The sequence below is a fragment of the Myotis daubentonii genome, chromosome 12, assembly GCF_963259705.1.
Source record: "Myotis daubentonii chromosome 12, mMyoDau2.1, whole genome shotgun sequence".
In the NCBI taxonomy this organism is placed as follows: domain Eukaryota; kingdom Metazoa; phylum Chordata; class Mammalia; order Chiroptera; family Vespertilionidae; genus Myotis; species Myotis daubentonii.
Genome location: NC_081851.1, coordinates 26,065,331 through 26,079,956, shown reverse-complemented (window position 1 = coordinate 26,079,956; position 14,626 = coordinate 26,065,331). Strand labels below are relative to the sequence as shown.

At 45.0% G+C, this 14,626-nt stretch overlaps 2 non-coding genes across 2 annotated transcripts; both read right to left on the bottom strand.

The window, feature by feature from the left end:
- Nucleotides 1-3,603: 3,603 nt before the first annotated feature.
- LOC132214146 (U6 spliceosomal RNA) lies at nucleotides 3,604-3,710 on the bottom strand. The gene has a single exon (XR_009448223.1). It is a non-coding gene; the product is annotated as a U6 spliceosomal RNA (small nuclear RNA).
- Nucleotides 3,711-5,987: 2,277 nt separating this feature from the next.
- Nucleotides 5,988-6,091, bottom strand: LOC132214030 (U6 spliceosomal RNA). The gene has a single exon (XR_009448130.1). It is a non-coding gene; the product is annotated as a U6 spliceosomal RNA (small nuclear RNA).
- Between the last annotated feature and the right edge of the window lie 8,535 nt (nucleotides 6,092-14,626).

Below are 14,626 nucleotides of genomic sequence, written 5' to 3'. Positions count from 1 at the left end.
CTCTCCCTCTCCCTTCCTCTCTGAAATCAATAAAAAAATAAAAATAAATAAAAAATAAAAGACTGATATTGCCCTGGCTGGTGTAGCTCAGTGGTCATGGGTTCGATTCCGGTCAAGGGCATGTACCTGGGTTTTAGGTTTGTTCCCTGGGCCCAGGTCGGGCATGTACGGGAAGCAACCAATCGATGTGTCCCTCTCACATGAATGTTTCTCTCTCTCTCTCTCTCTCTCTCTCTCTCTCTCTCTCTCTCTCTTTCTCTCCCTCCCTCCTTTCCACTCTCTCTAAAAATCAATGGAGAAAATATCCTTGAGTAAGGATTTAAAAAAAAAGATGGGTATTGACTTTAAGTGCCAGTCCTGACACATTCTTTATGTGCAACCTTAAGCAAAGCACTCAATCCCTGTAATGTCTTTATCAGATCTGTAGAAAGGGATGATAGTTGCCTCCCTTATTTACATATGCCTCCTGGTAAATGAAATCAAGCTATTTTGTAATTGCTCCCTCAAGGCTGGTTTTAAGTCCTCAGCTCTGATTATTCTCATCTGATTAATGTAAGTGAGGCACTGACGACTAGTCTGATTTGAGAGAGGGATGGCGTAGGTCTTGGGGGAAGACTCTGAGGGGACAAGGCAGAAGGAGGGCCCAATGTCCCGATTAGCCTAGCACTGAGGAGGTTCTAGCCACTGAAGTGTGGTCAGCAGTGAATAAGTCCTTGCCCTTGAGGACTTTACTCTTTAGCCAGGGTTTTGCAAAGGTGGGCAGGATGGAATCATGAAAGGACTACCAAAATAATAATAATAATAACCCTATCTAATAATAGACACACATGGTAATTGACCGTACCTTCGCTACGCCTCCCATTGGCTAATCAGCGTGATATGCAAATTAACTGCCAACAAAGATCTCTTCGTGCAACAGGCCTCTAGTAATAATAATAATAAACCAAAAATGTTTTTCCGTTTTTAAAGTGTGACAAAAGGGGCCATATGCTAACCTGACAAGCTCCGGGGAGGCCTGCATGGCAGTCTTGCAAGCTCAAAGACCTAAAGTCACCACAAAGGATGGTCTGAAATTAAACTTTAACTAAAAGTAGTTATGGTGGGTAGTCACCTCCTAGGCCTGTATCTTCCCTGACAAAGTCAACCTTTACCTTCACTGAGCTTTATTGTCTTTTTGTATATTCTTTAACACATCATTGAAATGTCAGGGTAACTTGTAACTTCCCTTTTTTTCCAGATCCCCCAGGGCACAACCAAATGCCCTGGGCGCCAGGACAGAGACCACAAATTCCTTCATTGTTATTGTTAGTATGTTAATTGCTGACTATTAACTATCCTGTACCCACCTAAGTAAAAGAAGTGTCTCATTTTACTCTTTATCCAATCCCAGAGGTTCCCCCCACCTTTGCTTTCTCCCGCCTCTCTAATCTATCACCAATGGATTTCATGTAACCCACCTATGTCCCCTCCTTTGATTCCAATGTATAAAAATAGATGAAAAATTGCCATTCTCGGGAGCATTATCCCAATCCATTGAGATTCTGCTTCCCAGCACTTAACAGTTTGGCTCAAATAAACTCACAAAAATTCCTTACAGGTTTGAATGTTTTTACATTAACAAAAGAAACCTAAATATTTGCAATATAACCCATGAGTTCAGATAGGTTGTTCTACCTCTTATCAAACAAGTTCTTCCCAGAATATTTGTTTTCCCTTTATTTTATTTAAATATATTTTTATTGATTTCAGAGAGGAAGGTAGAGAGAGATAGAAGCATCAATGATGAGACAGAATCACTGATTGGCTGTCTCCTGCACGACCCACACTGGGGATTGAGCCTGCAACCCAGGCACGTGCCCTGACCGGGAATCAACTGTGACCTCCTGGTTCATAGGTCTATCCTTCAACCACTAAGCCATGCTGGCTGGCTGTTTTCCCTTTAAATGAAGTTTATCTACCCTTCCACACAAGAAGTTCACACTACTGTGAGGTGACTGCCATGGCCCTGCACGTCCCACATCAGATAAGGTCCCTGCTCAAGGCCTTTACAACCACTTGTCACACTCTACTCACCCGATGTGTGTGTTGGGGGAGGGGCATTTTTAAAAAACATTTGAGCTCATGCAATGGATGTCAGAGGTGACTACTGAGGTTCAACTTTGCACTTTTTTCTTTTGTAATCAGCTTTCCTTTATTATCAACTCATCCTGCCTACTTGGGTCGGTAGCTGACGCCTTTCTGGCTGTCCAGCCAGGGTTTGGCTTGGCTCAGACTCAAAAGCACCTGGATTGCTTCCCTTTTGTCTCAGGTCCAAGTTGTTTATTTATCTTCCCTAGGCTATTTGAGTCATTAAAAGAAATATGTTAGTTCACTTTTTCAACTTCTCCATTCCTTAGAATGTGGCTTCCTTATTTTACACAGGATAAGATAGAGTTATGCTGGGTGTTTTACAGCAGAATTTGGGAGTGCAGGCGGGGGAGGAGGGCCTGATCTGAAATAGTGAAAGAGGGCATTACCCTTTTTTTTTTTTTATCCCAACACCTATTGGTACAGAAGATAAGGAAGATACTGACCTACCTAAACATCATGATTCCTGCCCTCTGAGGGTTTACAATCCACTTGGATGGTCTATCTATAATAATAAAAGCGTAATATGCTAATTAGACCTGATGACCTCCTGGATGAAGCCGGGGCTGGGAGGGAAGCCTGGGTACGGGGTGCCACAGGGAAGCCAGTGCTGGCAGCCAGGGGAAGGAAGGCCTACTCTTGCATGAATTTCATGCATCGGGCCTCTAGTATAGAATAAACTATGTTTTCTGGGTCAGGACAGAAGTCTAGAGGAGGGGACGACGGGCATAGGCTAAGGGAGTCAGGGAAGATTTGGAGGAGGTGGGGCCCTGAAGGGTGGATGGGACCAGAGAGACAGAAACAGAGTAGAGGGTTCTGGGCAGAGAAAAGCTGTGTGTGGCGAATGTGGCCTGTAGAGTGTGCTGGACAAGCGGTGGCAGGGGTGGGGGTGGGGGCGGTGAGTGGTAACACTGAGAAGGCGGGGCCACGAGTGGGGGCTCGGAAACCCTGGTCTGTGGCTCCAGGGGCCCCGAGTCCTGAAACTGTGCTGGACATGGGGTGTGCTCGCGCAGGCTTCTGCAAAGGTGGCCAGAGAGGTCAAAGGAGTTTGGGGGGAGCTTAGCACGCCTTGGCTGAAGGCTCTGCATTTTGTTGTGTGGAAGCCAATGAGCTTGGGGGCCAGAAAGAGGGATGTCACGAGGAAACCAGTTGTTGTGTCAGGAGTTTGCGCTTGCTGCTGCTTGGTTTTTAGTTTTTGATGATCCATCCAGCAATGGTGGGTTAGAATGAGGGGAAGCTCAGGCAGGGAGACGATTTCAGTCCCTGTGGTTCAGGCACGAGGTGAAAAAGGCCCAGACACAATGCTGGAATGGGCAGGAGAAACATACAAGAAGGATTGGTAAGAGTTTGCGGCTGCACGTGACGAGAGAAAAAAGACCGTATTCACCCAGAAGTGACTGTGGCCTCAGCCCGGGCTAGGTGTCATTCTGGCTTATTTCTGTAACTTGATGCTTTTTTGACTGATTTTTTTTTTTTTTTAATATGGAACGCTTCACGAATTTGTGTGTCATCCTCGCGCAGGGGCCATGCTAATCTTCACTGTATCATTCCAATTTTAGAATATGTGCTGCCGAAGCGAGCACTTGACTGATTTTAGAGAGGCAGGGGTTGGGGTGGGGGTGGGGGGTGAGAGAGAGAGATTTGTTGTTCCACTTATTTATTCATTAGTTGCTTTCTGTATGTGCCCTGACCAGGGATCAAACCTGCAATCTTGGTGCACGGGGCGATGCTCTAACCAACTGAGCTACCTGGCCAAGCTATAACTTACTGCTTTTAAACAAGATTTTGCTTACAAACTGCCCCGATTTCAGTTTCCAGAGGATCATTTTCTTGAAGGATCAGCATGCCTTCCCAAAAAGATATGAATGACCTACAGTCTCTGAGCTCCCCTCTAGACAGAGGAGCTGGGCCAGGACAGCCTGCTGGGCTGACAGTGACCAAACATGTAAGAGTTTCACGGAGAAAGTCACAGCAGGTCTCAGGGATTCGTCAGCGTTCACTGTTACAGCTTTCTGTTAAGTTACTACTGTAATTGCAACATAAAACCACTGAAGAGAGTGGAGAAAACAGGAAAGAGAATTCACATTCTTGGCTTTGGCAGACAGATTTGTAAATTATCCTACTGACGGGGGGGCGGCAAGCGCCCCAAAATAAAGTCAATATTTCTAGAAAGCCTACCACAATCAAGACACTTTGGGATTTTAAAACAACGAGTTCAAAGGCAAGCTTCTATCACAAGGAAATGAATGCTTTTAATAGCACTTCACTTGGTTGAAGAAATATTAAAACTTGTATTCTTTTGAGAAGACAAATGAGTTAGTCAGAATGCTGTTTCCAGACCTCTGTCTGGTTTTTACTGGGCTTTGGGTCAACAGAGTTTGCTCCTGTCTGTGGGGCCCTGCGTGAGGAGCCGGAGGGAACCCACCCCAGTCACAGGGGGTATTTTCTAAGTCGCCCAGGAGTGGGGCCATCGCGGTGCCAGCTCAGAGCCCATTCTGACAGGTCTGAGAGAACCAGAAGATGAACAGCGCAGGGGCAGAGGATTCAATTTCGTGTTTTGTGGGGATTTGTGGTTGTGGTGGTTAATCCTCACCAGAGGATGTATTTTTCCATGGATTTTTAGAGAGAGTGGAAGTGAGGGGTAGAGACAGAGAGAGAGAGAAACATTGATGTGAGAGAGACACATTGATTGGTTGCCTCCCCCACATGCCCGACCCAGGCTGGGGATTGAGCCTGCAACTGAGGTACATGTCCTTGACCAGAATCAAACCCAAAACCCTTTAGTCCGTGGGCCAACACTCTCACCACTGAGCAACCCGGCTAGGGCTCAATATAGTGTTATCTAGATAAGTTGAAAATGTATATAAACTTTAGAATCCAGGAGAAAACTCAGAGGAAATCTTGATCCTGGGCCTCAGTAGTCACATGTAAGAATGTTCATAGCAGCACTGCCAGCAATAGCAAAAAGCTGCAAACAACCACACAGCCACTGAGAGTATGGAGAAGAAAACAGCAGAGCATTCACACAACAGCGTAGGATACAGCTGCATCTCACAGCAGAGACAAATGCCACAAACATCATGAGTGGTGGGAAAAGCAAATCAAACACATACTGTGTGATCTAACTGTTTACTTAAAAAGTATTTTTTAAAAGTAATTTCAGAGAGGAAGAGAGAGGGGGAGATACAGAAACAGAAACATCAATGATGAGAGGGAATCATTGATTGGCTGCCTCCTGCACACTCCCCACTGGGGAGCAAACCCATAACCCCCAGGCATGTGCCCTGACTAGGAATCGAACCATGACTTCTTGGTTCATAGATCAGTGCTCAACAACTGAGCCACGCCAGTTGGGCTGAATAACTTATTTTACATAAAATTCAAAAGCATGCAAAGCCAGCATATGTTCAGGGATATGTGCTTTAAAGGGTGAAAATAGGAAGAAGAGCAAAGGAATATCAACAAAAATTAGGAGGGGTCTGAGATGGGAACAGATGGCAAGGGGGAATTCTGTAGTGCGGCTTTTAACCTCCATCTCAAACTGGGTTGTAAGTAGTCGGGTGTTCCTTTTTAAATATTTTGCTCATATAAGCTATTTTTTGTATGCATTTAATATTTAATTAGATTTTGAAAAACTAGATAGGGCGGAAATCTCCTGCAAAAGATGTAATTACAAGGGCTTATCTCACAACCCCAGAACTTGAAACTCATTAACTCTCTCTTTGTTTAACAGTTAGACAAACAAAATGAAAAGGCCAAGTATATGAAGGAAATACAGAGGAAGAAAAATGACCCAAGAGCTTCAGGTTTCTCTGTCTTCTGGATCGCATTTGCCTTTTAGGGTTTCTTTTTTTTTGTTTTTAGCTAAGGAACACACCGTGAATGTGTGTGTCATCTTGTGCAGGGGCCACGCTAGTCTCTGTATTGTCCCAGTTTTCAGTGTATGTGCTGCTGAAGCAAGCACTTGCCTTTCTCCTTTGTATATTTCATTTATTACTGTAGTCAAAATCATCTCTTGCCCTGGCCAGTGGTTAGAGCATCAGCCAACGCACAGAAGTGTCACCGGTTTGATTCCCTGTCAAGGGCAAGTTAATGGAAAAAATATCCTCCAATGAAGATTAACAAAACATTTCTCGAGTGTCTCATTAGCTAAGCACAGTTTAGATCGTAAGGATTGGACAGTGGAAAGCATGACAGACATGATTCCTGCCCTTATGAAGGCAGAAAATTAAGCAGTAAAGGTACAGGAGGTCAGATGCTACACAGAAATACGGGAGGCGAGGAGAGCACAGGGCAGCAGCAGGCAAGTGAACCTTGGGAGTTGTACTGTAGAGAGTGATAAGAGCATATGCTTATTGCATGCCAGGCCATGATGTTGGCCCTATACATATTCTATACACCATATGTTCATTCATTGAGTCCTCACAACCTGCATGAGCTAAGAGCTATCACTCTACCAATTTTACAGATGAGCAAACTAAGGCATGGACGGGCAAGTGACTAGCCCAAGGTCACACCGCTAGGAAGTGCTGAGCCAGGATTCGAACCCCGGCACACTGGTGTTCTTAAGTACCACACTCTGCTGCCCCTCATACTTCCTGAGCAAATGACACTGGGGATGAAGAGCCGCCAGGCAGGAATAGAGGAGGGAACGAGGATTCTGAGCATGTATGCATGCATCTCTTGAAAGTGGTACAGGAGCTCAAGGAAATATCTTGCCACGAGAAGTGTGAAAGGCCCTTCCAGCTGAAAACGGTTCTCCTTCGGGTCTTTTCTTTCCTTTTTCCGGACCGTGGCCTAGAAGAGGCAGTGCCGGGTTGAGGTGAGGTCTGAGCGGTGGGGGAGGTGGTCTGAGCTCTGTCGGTTTCTCTGGGCGACACCAGGCCTTGGTGCCAGGTCCCCAGGGTTTCCAAAGGCCCATGGCAACAGCTGCCAGGGCTCCTGGGAAAGTCGCCTGGCATCCAGGCTCCTGCGGCCTTGGCAGTCCCTCTGTCCCTCTTGGCTTCGTTTCCCAAAGGGACCCAGCAACAGTAAGGGGCGAGAACCTGAGGCACGGCCTAGCAAACAGCTGGCAAACTAATTTAAAAATCTATTTTAAAGCTGTCTACATACAAGTGCCACTGTATTTCTCTGGAGGGTTCTATCTTTCAAGCAGAAATTTTTTAAGTCAAATAAGGTAATCTCTATTTTGATTCCCGGCAGGCCTGAGTGCAGGGCCCTGCAGCCTCGGGTACGCGCTAATCCTCTTTAAGCAACAAGCGAGTGGCAGCAGCGTGGGAGTCTGGGTGGCTCCAGGGCCCAGAGAGAAAGGTCAGGTCCGCCGGCATTTCTTGTGTTAACACTGTGAGTGTGTTTGGCTTTGTCTGGCAGAAGAACAGAAATAGAAGACGTGACTTATGGCTGCTGGAGTGAGGAGAGCGAAGCTTCTGGGATCTGCCTCCTGTTGTCCAGCTTCCTAAATCCTGGACTCCCTCTAGCCTCCTTCAAAATATAAAATAAATAAAGGACTCAGAAGAAACGAGAGTGCGGAGAGAGCAGGGCTCTGGGGCAGGGAATGGGGCGGTGAAAGCAAGGGGGTGCGGGCAGAAAGGGGACACAGCCACCACACCTGCTTGTCTGACTCAGGCAGGCTTTTTGGCGATGCTGCAGCTGCCAGATCTTGGCCTGAGGCGCCAATGGTGAGATACAGCATCTTGTCGGGCTGGCGGGCGGCGAGGCCAGCAGCTCAGCCTATCCCATGAGGAGGGCAGAGTTTTCTTCCAACGAACGCCTTTTGCCTTCAGCAACCGATTTATTTGTGAGGCTTTTCTTCTTTCTGAGGTTTTTGTTTGTTTGTTGTTGTTGTTGTTGGTGGTGGTGTGTGTGTGTGTGTGTGTGTGTGTGTGTGTGTGTGTGTGTGTGTGTTTTCCAGGCATTACTACATTTCTTTGCTCCTGCCTCACACTCTTCCTCTCAAATGAACAAACTTGAGGATAAGGTCACCCCAGCCCTCCCAACCTGCGTCATCCCCCCTGCAGGTGACAGTTTTGAGTCACTGGGAGAAGAGAGCCATGCTGCCCAGACATCCCGGGGGGGAAGAGCAGAGGGTCCTGGCCAGGCAGGTGGGCGGAGTAGAAGGAGGCTCCTGACACTTGGTGATTTGCTGGCTGTGGTGGGACCAGGGAGGCACTTCAGGAGGTCACGCTCAGGAAAGAAGGCAGTTTTGTTAGGAGGTGAGCAGGTAGGGAGCCAAGTCAGAGGCTTTTCCATGACCCTATAAGGGGACTTCCCAGGGTGTGTGCAGCCATGACCTGATCACAGTTTAACTCGGAAGCTCCTGCTCAAGTCTCATCGTTAATAAGTAATTTTCCTATTGGCCTATGGATACCAAGCCCTAAGCACATGCCAAGGCCTGGTGTCTGGTAAGTGATCTCTAACTATGAGCCAGTATTAGGATTATTACTGAGCAGAGAGCTGCCTCCCCCAGATATTTAGCCATTGGCCTAGTGCATCTTCAGAAGCAACCAGTCCAGGTCCGATCTCCTCAGCTTCTGTTTCCATAATAAACATCTGTGTCGTCTAGCATAGCCAGTCCTGCATGGCTTCCAGACACACCACCATGCTCTCCTTCCACAGACAGCTCAAGTTCTCAATGGTCCCTTTTAACGGTTTTAAACATGGTACCCAGGATTGAACCTAATATTTCAGGTGTTATCTGACCATCCAAGAATACAGTGGGAGAGAACTCCTTGTTTTCTCCCACCTCTTTATACACAAACCATTATGCCAGTCATGTGTGAAACGCTGGAGATACGAGGATAAGTAAAACATAGTGCCTACTATTTGCAATAGCCCCAAATGGGGCCACTATCACTATACTCGAATGGATCAATAAATTGTGCTCTATTCACACGTGGAATATTATATGGCAATGGAAATGGACTGTCTATGACTGCATGCAACAATGTGAATGATTCTTACAAACATGATGGTAAATGAACGCCAGACACAAAGGAGTACATACTATTTTCAAAAAAATGTTTTTAAAAAAAACCAGCTTAAATTAATCTACGCTGTTGAACGACTAGATAGAGGTTCCCCTGAGGAGGGAGACAGAGTAAGACCCGGGTGCTGTCATGCTTGGTTTCTCTTGTTAATCCTCAGCCCGAGGATATCTTTTTCCATTGATTGTTAGAGATAGTGGAAGGGAGTGGAAGAGACAGAGAGAGAAAACATTGATGTGAGAGAGACACACCATTTGGTTGCCTCCCGCACACACCCCGACTGGGGCCGGGGGTCGAGCCTGCAACCGAGAGGTGCATGCCCTTTACCGAAATGGAACCTGAGGCCCTTCAGTCCTCAGGCCAAGGTTCTAATCACGGAGCAAAACCAGCCAAGGCGGTTTGTTTACCTGGGTGTTGATTGCATGTAGACGTTCAGTTTGTGGAAATTCTGTGAGCTATCCATGCATAATATGTGCATTCCATTTTGCTTGGATGTTATGTATCAATAAGAAGTTAAAGAGGGTAAACACCATTCATCGGGTCAAGCTAATTGGAGAAGACAGTGAGATAACTAGTTCGTCGAGGTAACACCATGATAGAGAAATATATAATGTGTGATACAGTGATATAGACAGAAGGAGGAGCCAGTAACCGAGGCTCAGGGATGGAACAGGGTCAGAGAGTCTCCTGGAGGGACTCTAGAGCTAAACAGGAGCTGGACACTGGGGGACGAAGGTGGACACTGTTTTAGATGCATTTAGAGAGAGAGGGCTGAGATGTTAAAGACACGCACACCCCACCCCGAGGGCCTCAGTGACTCCCTGAAGACAGTGGAAGCGAGATGTGAGAAGTGAACATGGTGATAATTGAGAATAACTGGGGAACGAGAGCCAGAGGCAACCAGAGAGAAATAAAAATAAATTGTCGGGTGGTACAGAAAGAGCCCTGAGGAGGTAGAAACCATACACCTGAAGTGGGGCCATTCTCATCGGTTGGGTGGCCTTTTTCAGGAGCGTAAGCAGAAAACCCAGGTTTGGGGTTTTACTGGGAAGTGGTGGCAAAAGCAGAGAGAGAGAGCAGCTTCAAATGTCAGCCCCAGTGTCGCCCCAGGAGCAGAAGCAATGCCCTGTAACCCCGCCCTGCCCGCTGCTGTCCCCTCAGGGCTCCGGTCACTACTCAGCTCACTCCAGAGCCTCCTTTCTCTACCCAACAGTCCAGGGTGAGGTGCTCTCTGGAGTCCCATTGTGCACCGGGCCTGTTTTCTTGGTCTACACCATTTCCTTAGGACCAGTTTTGACTACTTAACCTGGGCTGATGTGTTCCATTTCCAAGCCAGAATTCTCTGAGCTCCATACCTTTATGTCTATTCAATATGATCAAATTGAATATTTTCCTCAACTCAACATATTCGGAAATTAAATTCATGATTTTCTTCCCTACCCTCTTCTGGGCTTTGACCCTCTGCTTCCTTCTGAGTGTTTCCTTGGGCAGCATCGCCATTCACTCAGCTGCCTGAGGTGAATGCCTGGGCCGCCTCATCTTCCTCATCCAATCAAGCATCAAGACTCTCAGTTTCACAGTAACCTGTTTGGCTCAGTGGATAGAGCGTCGGCCTGCAGACTGAAAGGTCCCAGGTTCGATTCTGGTCAAGGGCATGTACCTTGGTTGCGGGCACAACCCCAGTAGGGGGTGTGCAGGAGGCAACTGATCGATGTTTCTCTCTCATCGATGTTTCTAGCTCTCTATCTCTCTCCCTTCCTCTCTGCAAAAAGTCAATAAAATATATTTTTTAAAAAAGACTCTCAGTTTCCCTTTCAATATCTCTCCTCTCTGGGACAGTCTCTCCAACTCACCTTTATGTCCTAAATGTTAGCCCCACCGGGTTGCAAATCTTTATGACCAGTTGCCCTGATTCTAGTTTCACATCTCCCTTCCGTCCTCCAGGCTGCTGCCCTGGTGGTCTTCCTAAAACTCAAGGATCCAGTCACAATGCTTAATGCAGCTAAAGCAAGATTATCCTGTGTCAGGACAAACTATAATCTCCGGTCTAAGGGATCTCTTTTTTCTCTTTTCTTTATCCCTCCATGTTCCTTTCTGTTTTAAAAATATTTATTTTAGGAAAAGCCCTACATGGCATTAAAAACATCAGATATTATAGAAAAGTGTCAAATAAAAAGCAAAAGTTATCCTTTCCTCCCTCCAAACACTGCTACTCCCCAAAAGTCACTACCACTATGTATGTATCCTTCCTGAAAAAAATGTCAGTGTATACCTTTATATCTATTTTTTAATTTTACACACATGAGATCATATTGTGGTGCACATTTGGGGGGGGGGTTGTTGTTGATGTTTAATAAAACACATTTAGAAAACAAAACACAAAAAATAAATAAAACACATGTAGAAGATCTTTCCATGTCCGCATGAATAGTCCTACCTCGTGTTTTAGTGACTGCATACTTTCCCATTACATAGATGTATTTAACCTGCTGATTGATATGTGTGTGCTTTCCAGATTTTTGTTATTGCAATGTTGCAGTAAACATTCTGGCACATGATTTGGCATAATTTTGTCAGTATATCCTGTGGGTAAACTCCTAGTGGGAGAATTGCCGAGTCAATGAGAACAAACATTCAAAATGTTGACAGACATTGCCAAATTGCCCTCCAGAAGAGTTGAATCTGTTTACACTCCCAGGAACAGTGGACGAGAGTGCCTATTTCCCCATAACCTTGTGAACACTGGGCGCTACCAAACTTTTACTTGTTTGCCAGTCTGACACATGACAAGTGGAATTTCATTGTTTTGTGATGCATGTCCTTAACTATGAGTGAGGTGAAGACCTTTCCCGTGTCGATGAGCTATTTCTTTTTCTTGTAGACTGCTCATCTCCTCTGCCTGTTTGGTGATCAGTTTATGAGTCTGGGTGTTTGAAACCTTGTCTAGTCTCCCATGAAGCAATATATTGATATAACTCCATGAATTACATCTTTGCCCAAGTATAACCCTCAACTAATCAAAGAGAACTGAGTGGCCCCTGAAGGTTCAAATAAGGACCTACTCTTGGAGCTTCTGTCCACTGGAGCTTGACCCAACCAGCTGGCCACTCTCTACTTCTTTTGCAACCATTGTCCCCAAAAAGAAACCCCATACTATTAGCGGTCACTCTCTATTCCCTTTTCCTCTCAGCCCCTTGCCACCACTCATCTTTCTATGTCTATAGATTTGTCTATTTTGGTCATTTCATATAAACGGAATAATATAATAGTTGACCTTTTGTGACAAGTTAAACTTCTTCTTTCACTTAGCATGAAGTTTTCAAGGTTTGTTTATGTCATAGTATGATTTAGTACTTCATTTATTTTTATGACCAAATAAAATTCCATCATATGGATATACTACATTTGTTTATCCATTCATCCATCAATAAATATTTGGTTTTTCTCCCAGCATGATTTGTTGAAAAGACTATTCTTGCCCCCATCAATAGATATTTCCACCTTTGGGCTGTTATGGAAAAACTGCTATGAACATTTCTGCACAAATTTTGCATGAACATATATTTAACTCTCTTGGGTATATACCCAGAAGTAGAATTGCTGGGTCACATGGCAACTCTATTTTTCAACTTTCTGAGAAACTATCAAATTGTTTTCCATAGCAGCTACACCATATATTCCCAGCAGCAATATATGAGTGTCCCAATTTCTCCACATCTTTGTCAACACTTGTTATTGTCCATCTTTTTAATTATAGCCATGCTAGTAATTGTGAAGTGGTAAGAAACCATTGTCTGAGATCACAAAGCTTTGCTCCTGTTTTTTTTCTAAAAGTTGTGCAGTTTTAGCTCTTATGTTTAGATCTTTGATCCATTTTAAAAAATATATATGCTTATTGATTTCAGAGAGGAAGGGAGAGGGAGAGAGACATAGAAACATCAATGATGAAAGAGAAGCATTGATCGGCTTCCTCCTGCTTACCCACAACTGGGATTGGATTAGCAACCCAGGCCTGTGCCTGACTGGGAATCAAACCATGACTTCCTGGTTAATAGGTTGAAAAGACTATCCTTGCCCCCATTGAGTGTTCTTGGCACCTTTATCAAAAATCAATTGACAATAGATGTACAGATTTATTTCCAAACTCTCAATCCTCTTCCTCCAAACTTTCTTTGATGTGCTTTATTGCATTGTGTATAGAAAATAAACTTATCATATATATATGTGTGTGTGTGTGTGTGTGTGTATGTATATGTATATATATAAATAACTGTAAAGAGGGAATAATATATGTATTTATTGTTCAGTTTCCAAGAGGAAAACCTACAGATATCTACTTACAATTAAAAATTGCCTTTGGTGATTTTGGTTGCTTAGAATAAATAAGAGCAAAACAGAATGTGAGTCTTCAACACCCACTCTTCCCACTCATGTGCTCTCAAGTGTGTCTGAGAAAACTTCAGGATGGACACATGGCAGAAGGCCAAAGGGAAAGGTCAGAGTCTGGCACTGGCACTGGTAGCAGCAGTGGGCCTGGCATGGGCAGGAGTCCAAGGAGAAGGCAAAGTCTGTACACACCAGGCCATATCTGCAAAGCCTACCCATAGGATAGTTTATGAGAGATGGTTCTCAGGGCCCAGCAAGAGTCCAGACACATGAATGTAGTCCAACCTCCAAGTGAAATTCTCAATCCAAAGGAATGTCTATGGCAGTATCTCTGGAATAGAGTCTTTGGAATAGGATATCTCAGCACTTTGTAATTTAGACTGGACTGTGGGTAGTATCCAGGGTGTGTGTGTGTGTGTGTAGGAGAGAGAGAGAGAGAGAGAGAGATCTATTTTTGGCAGCTTATTTTGTAAAGTTTGTGTTAGGTCTGATCAAATAATTGAATCAATACCCCCTCCCCTGGGAACTGACCTTTAGGCCACTTCACAACCAACATTCCCTTTTGCTTAGACCACATTCCACTCCCTAAGACCAATATCCTTCCCCTACAGACCTTCCCAGGACCCGGGCCCGCCCAGAGAATTCTCTGCCCAGAAAAAGTCCTGACTCCCTGTCCCTGGGTGCTGGCGCCATTTGGGGGCTCAGCCCATCTGGTATCCAGATGACCTAATAAATTTATAATCCCTTACCACTTTGGCCTTGTGTGACCCTAGCAGTTTATGTATATTTAAAAAAATTAAAATTCAGTGGTCTCAGTGGGGGCAAATGATTTCAGAAGAATCAGCACAATGGAATGTGAGGGGCTGTCCTTTTCACAAAGGGCTCTGCAGTGGTGCTGGCACCTCAGAAGCAGGGCTGGATCTGGGAGCTTCCCAGGAGATATGCGCCATAGAAATGCCTAATCTACCTGGGGGCGCTGACCAGACTGAAACTCTTCATCCGTCACACTCCACATTCTAGAGATAACTCCCTTCTGCTGTTGCTGTTCATCTTTTTTTTTTTAAATATATTTTATTGATTTTTTACAGAGAGGGAGAGAGATAGTTAGAAACATCGATGAGAGAGAAATA